Here is a 10,434-nt window from a genome sequence, read left to right as displayed (position 1 = left end):
ATGGATCAAATAAAAGATTTGATTTTGATCTGTTCAACTTTTCTTCAATCATAAAGTTGTGATGATGGTATCTACGCTCTTTAAGCAATTTTGCATTGGTATAAAAGGAATCTGAAATGGGCTTTTTTTCATCTGGAACTGGATAATATGGTTCTATTATATCATTATGAACCATTACCTGAAGTTAGTTAAATTGCTATATATACTCAAGACGTTAAGCAGCACATGCAAATTGAGAGAGTTCCCTTAATCCACTCAAATTTTGCAATTTTCTATGAAGACTCACAGAATTCTTTGAAAGATTATTCTCTTGGACATTTTTTTCAAGACAGAAAGAATGCAATTAAAATTGTGCAAAGGAACAAAGGCATATGTCTTTGTTAGGGTTACTATTATCATGATGGAACATCATGACCAGAAGCATCTTGGGGTAAGAAATGGTATATATAGCTTACCTATCCTAAATCACAGTCCATTGAAAGAATACAAGCTCAACCTCAAACTAGGCAGTCACCTGGAGTCAGGCGGTGATGCAGAGGCCATGGAGAAATGCTGCTACTGCCTTGCTACTCATGGATTGTTCAGAATGATTCCTTCTAAAACCCAGACCACCAGCCCAATGGTTACCCACCCACAGTAGGATGGAACCTCTTCTATCCATCACTAATTAAGAAAATGGATATAGGCTTTGCTGCCTACAACTTGATCTTATTACATTGTCTCAAGTGGGTAGTCCTTTAGTTGATTCCTTTAGCCTGTACAAAATAGACATAAAACTAACCAGGAGGGCAGGGAGAAGTATCTATTAGGGAGCCACACATGAAGCTCAGGAAAAGAACAATAATTCTTTTAGATTTAATGTGCATCAACACACACAGAGTACTGCACACAAAAGGAACGTATCAAAAATTTCAAAACCTGTGATGTTATTGAGATTTTGCTATGTACACATGATTATTTGATTAAATTTCTTCATGGTTAAAACATTGTTTTTAGATTAGGTAACAGCTTTGCCATAGTATCTTTAGGTTTTGCTTTGTTTCTTTTTTTTCATGAAGAAAATAATTCTGTGATAAAACACAAGCAGTTTAAGCTGAAGTATATTTAGCAAGCACAGATAATACATTCCAGACAGAGACTAGAATGTGCTGACCACAAGAGTGGATGGCAGTCTATTGGATTCTATGCTCTGAATGTTACAGAATTGTTATGAATATTTATGAATTGAGGCATATTTATGAAGTAACATGGCGTAGCATAAATCTGTAATTTTCATTGGTGTCCTCATACACTTGTAGTCTCTTTGTGTTCAATTATTCTCTTGCCAAAGGGTGGAATGTCAGTACATGACAGGAATGCAGAAGTGTTTCCATCCAGCAACATGGCTACTGGAACCAGAAGACTAGAATAGATTTCTAGAGTTGCTCTGAGGCCAATTAGAGCAATTCCAAAAAGCTGGGAGAATCCTGTTTGAATCAGTCAGTTTGTAGAGGAGTTTGAGCCAGAACAGCTGAGTTGAACCAGCCAGAGTCCAGGAGGAAGAACTAGAAAAGGTAGACTTATTCATCAGTAAATCTCAGAGATTGAGGATATTTTAGACCCAATTAATTTGTATGGAGCCTAGAAGCTTCTAGGACTGGGGCTGGGTTAGCAGATGGAGGAAGTAAGTCTTGGAGAGGCCAATTACATCAAGTCAATAAAAGTTACATTTACATATGCTGCCCATGTGATTGGAAAAGGAAGCTCACCAGCATTGAACAAAGCAGAGCACATCTGATAAAAGTTTTGTGAGGGTACATTCCCCCAGGGACCCTAGGGGACCCCAATTGCTTGACTAGTCCAACTCCATGACAGGCTTCCTGTTTCCACTCTGCCTAAATAGGCCGAGTTTCTAACAATTCCTGGAAAAATCACAGCATATAGACAACTCATGGACAGCTCATAGGGATCGAATCAGGTCAAAATGAACAATTACTGTTTTTATTACTTTATGGCCTTGGTAAATAACACAGTTGGCTCTAGCCAATCAAATTATAGGCCAACTCCTGAGTAAGAGCAGAAACCTCAATGACTCAAAAAGTCCTTGGGAAGCAAACAAGAAGCCAGTACAGAATCCTGTCATATATCCTGACTCTCCTCTGACCAACCAATGAAAGACTGTCATGATTCCCTCTGTCTATGAATTAAGCCTGCCTGCTCAATTTGTGGTCACCCTTTAGAGGAGAGAAGTGATCCCATAATGTTTAAATAAATGCTTTTTGCTTCTGCATACTGCCTTGGGGTCTTTCTTCAGCAAATCACCCAGACCCTAACAGCTGCAGAGGAAAGGAGCCATTTGACAGGAATCTCCACAGAAGAAATTTAGTTCTTATTGTCCCCAGAGGAAACATCAGTTCTTTGAGTTTGTCTCTAAGCCCAGACACTCAGGAGACTCAGAGCTGCAAGAGACTGGAGCCCAGAGGAAAGAATAACACAGGAGCCTCTGAGATATGAATCACATTTGTGTATATAATTCTACAGGTGATTAAAAACTATAAATTTCATCAAAGTTAGTAAAGATTCAATCTGAATAAAAGAAGCTTACACATGAAAGACACAACTTAAGTAAGAGGCACAGGAAGACAACAACACACATGATACAGTAAGCAGATTCCCAAACCTCCAGTATGCAGACAGCTCAAGAAACCAGGTGGGGAAAACAGATCATCAGACTGGCAGATTAGAAAATATTGATGCTCAAAGACACATTTGCTGAAGATGTGATCAGGATTGCAGTTATGAAGAATCATTGCATCACTAGATGTTCATAAGGACATTTGGACAATTATGGTTTGGAGATTGGTAATTACTTCTGATATAATAGTTAAACTCTATATAATTTTAACCTTAAACAGAAAGAGGGATGATGTAGAAAAATTCTAATCCAGCAACCTGGAATCACTTCTAAAGACCTTCTAGGTTTGTGTGAACTGGGTACAATGACATATCTTTAATTCCTCTGGCTGGAATACAGATATGTCCTTAGTACACACCTTTAATCCCAAACAACGAAGGTAAAATTAGTTTGAAGAAGGAAACGCCCATGTTTAGAAACAAATATCTAATTGTTGAACAGACAAAATAACAAATCAGAGAAAGATTTGGCAGAACAGGACATGCCAACTCAAGAGAACAGAAAGGAAAGGAAGGCAGCTTAAGAGAGAGCAGTGAGAAAGGATGAGACAGTTAAACCAAGACAGTTGCACAGAGATAGGTAGCAGAGAAAGAACAAGCTATACACAAGGGAAGACAGAACAAGCCAGATAATGACAAGGATCCAGAAGATTAGAGCAGGCTGCCAAAGTTAGTATGAGGCCAAGCAGATACACTGAGTTAGAAGCTGAGAGAAACTAGTTTGTATAAGTCATCTTGGAGAGGAGTTTGAGCCAAAACAGCTTTGTTGTACCAGCCAGCCAGAGTTCAGAAATAACAAGAAAGAGTGACCTTTCAGGACTAGGCCTAGGTTAGCAGATGGAGGCACAGGAATGAAGGCTGCACATTCTCAAATGAAATAAACCAAGTGAGCAAGGCAAATATCTTCTGCGTATAACAAAATACACTGAAAGGCTTGTCTTGGAAATCTTCATACTTGGAAAGAACAGTGGCAGTGCTATGTTGAGCCATGAGCTATAATATGGTCTACAGTCATCGGACAGATTGCTAAGCTAAAAATTAAGAGTAGAATAATACTACAGACAAAATAAACAAAAAGACACAACCCAAAATCTTAAAACCAAAAATTGATGTTGCAACTGCACAAGAACATGAATGTATAAAATGATAAGAAGACTTTGTAATTTGAGATTCAAAAGAAATGTAAAAACAAAAGTGCTGCAGACCATGAGCTCACATGTCTATATTCCCAATACATCAGATGTAGAAGCAGGAGTATCAAACATTCAACATCATCAGCAATTGCATAATAAGTGTGAGGACAGTCAACACTACATGAGACCATGTCTCTAGACATAGTTAAAAACAAAATGAAAAAGGTTATGAGAGGTTTAAAGAGCTATTAAACAACATGCGGTGGTGTATATAATCTTAAACAATATATGGAAATGGCATGGCCATGACTGAAGTAACTTAAAATTATTTTATTGTTTCCTCCTACCCTCAAGCTAGTAGAGGGTTCCAGTGTGTATTCAGCTCAGAACGAAGGTGAAATTGAAGGTGTGTATGTAACACTGTAGAAATAAATCTCAGAAAGACATAGTTTTGGCTGTATTCTACTCAACTAGATCATGGTGATCGTAAATATCTTAAGGGCATGTAGCTTCTCACCATTTTCAGTTCCCTCCAAAGAACCAGAATTCAGTATAGAAAAAAATATAAAGTGTGCAAAGTGTCTATAGTATTCAGAATACTGTCTTGCTATGATTTTAGAAACTGATTGAAATATAACAAGTGTAGGAAAATTTAAAAGCCTCTAGGGTCCTAACTTTTTAGAGACAAGAAACAGGTTTAGTGATATATTCAAATGCAAACATGAGCTATTTCTCATTATGTAAGGAAGATATCTCAGACACAATCAAATGCAGAAAAAGGAGTGAATTATTATATATCATGCTCAGCAAAACTGGCCTAATCATTTTCCTTTTGGGAACTGGGTGACATGTGATTGATTGTATTCCAAAATAGCTGCTATTTCTGAGTACTGTGTGCTTCCTGCTCTTCTCCTAGGAGAAAGGAACATGACAAGGAATGAGGCATATAAGATGTGATTCCTTCTGAAGGCTTGAAATCATGAAGACTAGCAAACAGTGGTTTATCCTGTCACCATGTATTTAAAAAATCATAAGACCTTAGACAAAGAAGATAGAGTAATTGCAAGAAGCTCTATATTTCATGTTAGGTTTTAGTTTGTATTACTTGTAGATACAAAAGCATTACTTGAGAATATCCATGGTACAATATGTATGACCATTTTTTCTGCAAAACCCTGTTAAATAGAGAGGACTTAGAGGGTAGTTTGATCTAAGTTTATATATTTTAAATGTACTTACATTTTTATGCAATTCTCATGGAGCAGCATATATATAATGTATGACTTTTTAATTATGAATACTAAGGAAATAAATTTTCTATTTTTCTCCAAAATAAGATAAGATGAAATTAAATAAAATAATGAATGACCTCATAATTGAAATGTACTATTCAGCATGTAAAATAAACATTATGTTACACATTATAAATCTTGGTTAAAAACTATATTTCCTCACATATTGTGATTCATATGTGTATGGTATCTATGCAGTTAATATAATACAATGATAAGACAATAAATAAATATTAAATAATGGTCCTTGTTATTGTTCTTGAGCAAGTCACAAGAGAATTCAATGGAAATAAGGAAATATTTCAGAGTCTGGAACATCTGAATATTGTAAGAAAAATTAATTTGTCCAGACCTACAAATTATCTTATATTTGAATTAAAATATTTTCTTGTGGAAAATATATACAATAACAAACTTGGAAATACATTACAGAGCTAATTATAAACTTCAAACTATAATTATATCAGATAAGAAACAGGTGGACATCTAGAATTGTTTCATGATCATGTTTGGCAACAGAAAGGAGAGATAAACTGAATTCTGTCAATGTTTTGTACTGTCAAAATAACAATGGGAATTTTAAATGACAAATCATAGACTCAAATAAAACACTAGAAAACCATTCACATGAGAATGAACTTGTCTAGATTAAGATTATAGGAGTAATTATTGCTACACAGTAATTAATGAAAGCTATTAGCATAGAACATTTGAACACACATTCATCTTACGAATTTGTACACATTATATAGTTTCATTTACAAAGAAACATAGACAACAGAGAAGTCTTTTAGGATTGCTGCCAATTATTAGTAGAACATTTTTCTCATTTATCACTGATAGATATTGTCTACTGATAATTTTTTTACCATATGAATATATAAAACATTATATAATGATGAAATATTGTGTATCAATGAACCAGGTGTTAAAAATTATATAACATGGAATTTGTTTTTACATAAAAGTAAAAATGTAGACAAAATTGTTAAGAATTAGAAAATGCCAAATCTCTCTTAAAGTGATATCAATCAAATTGATAATAACATTTTTTCTTTCTGTCACTGATAAAACCCAAACACAAAGTATAGTCACATTATTAATGTTACAAACAATTGACAATAATCATTATTGTTTCACAACTTTTCATTTCTGTTGTATTCACCTATGAGCATGTGATACACTTATGTGGTTTAATGTAAAATATTATTGTTTTATAAACTATTCTTTATTTTATTGTTGAGTAACAATGATATTGTTAGGAATAGAAGTAGTTTGTATATGAAGTGTTACCTCAAAATTTCAAGTGTTTTTCATGTCAGAAGACAGTCCTATTGAGAGAGTTATTGAAAGCCCCTGAGGATGCTAACTTTAATGAGTAAGTTCACAACTAGAGGAGTGCTCATTGAGAGGAAGTAAACCATGGGACTTGTACCTCTGACAGGTATATAATGTGTTTTATTCCTTGTATGTTTCCTTCTGGTCCTGGGTGCCATGGAGGACATATTTCCTTTGACATGCCTGTCTACCCTGATTTCCTCTCTAATTTTGGCACATATCTAACATAACCAAGACATGAGGCACTGTAATATATGAGTCTGGGACCCCAAATAAATTCTTACTCTTTAAATTGTTTATCAAATATCTTCTATCACACTTACAAACTAATGAGTTAAACACACTGCCCCTTAGCTTCTTAAAACAATTGTTATATAAAACTTTGGTTGAGGCTTACATGGATTTTCTGATTCAATGCAGGCAGATATTAGCCACATAATACAGAATAACGATACTACAATACACAGACCTAAAGAAGCTAATTAACAAGGAGGACGCAGGGAGGATGCTTAATTCTCATTCAGAAGGGCAATCAGAACAGACAACAGAAGTGGTTGAAGGGAAGGAACAGGACAAGAACCTAACAGAGGTCCTCTAAAAGACTCAGCCCAGCAGTGAATCAGAGCAGGTGCTGAGACTCACAGCCAAACTTCATGGTGGAATTCCAGGAGTCTTATGGAAGAGGTGGGACATACTAGAACCTAGAACTCCACAAGGAGACCAATGGAGTCAACAAATCTGGGCTGGGTGTAGGGCATTGCTGCAGAAACTGATGCACCCAGAAGTGATTACCTGAATCCTGCCCTGGGATGAGAGAAGAACATGAATAAGGATGGGTGCAAGAGTCATCAGGGAAGAAAGGGAGGAATGAGTCCGACAAGGGGATCAGGAGGAGTTTTATAGCCTGATTGACTGACAGTCAGATGCGTCTTTATATATACAGAACTCAGTAGGCAAGGATAGGTGCATGTTGTTCCAGAACATAGATCATATCGTTTTTATATCCAGACACATGTTTTAATTTCTGCTTGGTCAGAAGTTGGGTCATTATTAATAAACCACTACAGAGAAAAATTAACTTTTATAATAATTTTGCCTCATGAACTCTATAACCCAACTTCTAAGAATATTGAAGTGTCAAAGGCATAGTTTGTCAAAACTTGACAGCCTGTTCTCTGTTGTCTCTGTTTCTTTTTTTAAAAAATATTTTATTAATTTATTCATATTACATCTCAACGGTTTTCCCATCCCTTGTATCCTCCCATTCCTCCCTCCCTCCCTCCCATTTTCCCCTTAATCCCCTCCCCTATGACTGTGACTAAGGGGGACTACCTCCCCCTATATATGCTCATACGGTATCAAGTCTCTTCTTGGTAGCCTGCTATCCTTCCTCTGGGTGCTACCAGATCTCCCCATCCAGGCGATGTGGTCAAATATGGGGCACCAAGTTTGTGTTAAAGTCAGACCCCACTCTCCACTCTTCTGTGAAGAATGTCCTGTCCATTGGCTAGATCTGGGTAGGGGTTTGAAGTTTACTGCCTGTATTGTCCTCGGCTGGTGCCATAGTTTGAGTGGGACCCTTGGGCCCAAATCTGCCTATCATAATTTTCTTCCTGTAGGTTTCTAGGACCATCTGGATCCTTTTACTTTGCCATTCTCCCATGCTTCTCTCATCTAGAGTCCCAATAGGATGTTCTCCCCTCTGTCCCAGTTTCCTGGTAAGTGAAGACTTTCATGGGACATGCCCCTTGGACTAGTGTGCAGATAAATATAAGTGAGTATATATCATTTGACTCTTTCTGCTTCTGGGTAATTCACTCATTATGATCATTTCTAGTTCAACTCATTTGTCCACAAATTTCAAGAATTCTTTGATTTTAATAGCTGAGTAGTATTCCACAGTGTAAATGTACCACAGTTTCTTTATCCATTCTTCTACTGAGGGACACTTAGGCTGTTTCCGTGATCTGGCTATTATGAATAAGGCTGCTATGAACATGGCTGAGCAAATGTTCTTGTTGTGTGCTAGAGAATCTTCTGGGTATATTCCAAGGAGTGGAATAGCTGGGTCTTGAGGAAGCTTTATTCCCAGTTTTCTGAGATAGCGCCAGATAGATTTCCAAGGTGGCTGTACTAGGTTTGCATTCCCACTAGCAACGAGGGAGTGTTCCTCTCTCTCCACATCCTCGCCATCATGTGGTGTCACTTGAGTTTTTGAGCTTAGCCATTCTGATGGGTTTAAAATAGAATCTCAGAGTTGTTTTGATTTGTATTTCCCTGATGACTAAGGAAGTTGAGCATTTCTTTAAGTGTTTCTCAGCCACTTGATATTTCTCTGTTGAGAATTCTTTTTAGTTCCGAGCCTCATTTCTGTTTTTTTTTCTTTTTTTTTTCTCCTTTATTAATTTATTCTTGTTACATCTCAATGGTTATCCCATCCCTTCTATCCTCCCATTCTTCCCTCCCTCCCATTTTCCCCTTATTCCCCCTCCCCTATGACTGTTCCTGAGGGGGATTACCTCCCCCTGTATATGCTCATAGGGTATCAAGTCTCTTCTTGGTAACCTGCTGTCCTTCCTCTGAGTGCCACCAGGTCTCCCCCTCCAGGGGACATGGTCAAAGGTGAGGCACCAGAGTATGTGAGAAAGTAATATCCCACACTCTCTGAGCCTCATTTCTTAATTGGGTGATTTGGTTTGGTGGTGTTTAATTTTTTTGGTTCTATTTCTTAACAATTAAACTTTATTATATAACCCAACTAGCTTATACAAAAGGGAAAAATGGTTAAAGGGAAACAAGGGTGAGCCTTCTCGTATCCATTCCACGGGACAGGTCCCTAGGTGTCTCTGGCCTGAGCTCTGGTCCCGCCTATTTGCTGATCCTTTTCCCAATTCATGTGCACTCAAACCAGGTCTGAACCTGCTGTTCTCTCTGTCCTCTCCTCCCGCCTGTCTATCACATGCAAGGGGTTGTTTCCCTCTCCCAATGTGGGTCAATTAGAAACACAATAGTCCAGGTGGAGTCCCCAGGTCTGCTTCCTGAATTCCTGGCCCAGGATGGCTCCACCCAGTCTATCTCAAGGTTAATCCCAGGAAGTATCTGTGGTGTGTCCAAGGGCAAGGCCCTCCAAGACTGCTTTCACCTGTGACAAAGCTTACAATCCTCCCCACAGGTCTCAGGCTGGTACCTCTTGGATTTGAAAGGCAATAGACAGAAAGAAAATATTCAAGCCAGCCTGGGCAGATTGTTATATCCCAAGCAGTATATTATCAATTTTTAATAGTTAGAGTGCAAATTATTGCTCGGACCAAGAAAATTCTTCAGATCAAAGTTGCTGCAGTAATTATTCAATTTCTGCCATAATACAGTGTTTTTATTTTATATATTTGTAGAATTATTTATATATCTAGTGAAAGGGAAAATTTTTAATTAGCATTAAAGCAACCAGAACAGCAGAGCTCTCTAACTCATAAGTGCAGGTCGACAGGTATGCTAGCCCAAGGTCCCAGATGATAAGTCACAAAGAATGTGGAGATAGGAGACAAAGGCCTACTGAGTGTTCCAGGGACTGGCTGGCCATAAAAGATAGGTAAGATACACAAGGACAAATTCCTGAGAGAACCAGGTACTGGACATGGCCGAGTGAGTAATAAGCCAAGACCCCTCATCTGATCTTATGGTGTCTGCTTAATCCCCCCCTTGAGGCCCGCACACAATGTTACAGGTTTGAGTTTAACCAGATGTGTCATTAGCTCAGATAAACATCTACCCTCGGGTTCCAAGAAAGACAGGAACCAAGGACTGTTCCCATGTGATTAAGTCTGAGCTTACCCAAGATCTGCCTATGCAATTTGCTGATGTTCAAATGTTTGAAACAACCAATCGTGTGTGGCCACGCCAAAACTTCCCACTCCCCCTCCCGACCCTTGCCCATATAAACTCCTAACCCCTGGGCTTCTGGGTCGACCCCTCTGTCTCCTGCATGAGAAAGGTGTCGA

This window comes from Acomys minous (assembly GCF_964271855.1).
Source record: "Acomys minous genome assembly, chromosome: 1".
NCBI lineage: Eukaryota > Metazoa > Chordata > Mammalia > Rodentia > Muridae > Acomys > Acomys minous.
This window is presented reverse-complemented; position numbering follows the sequence as displayed.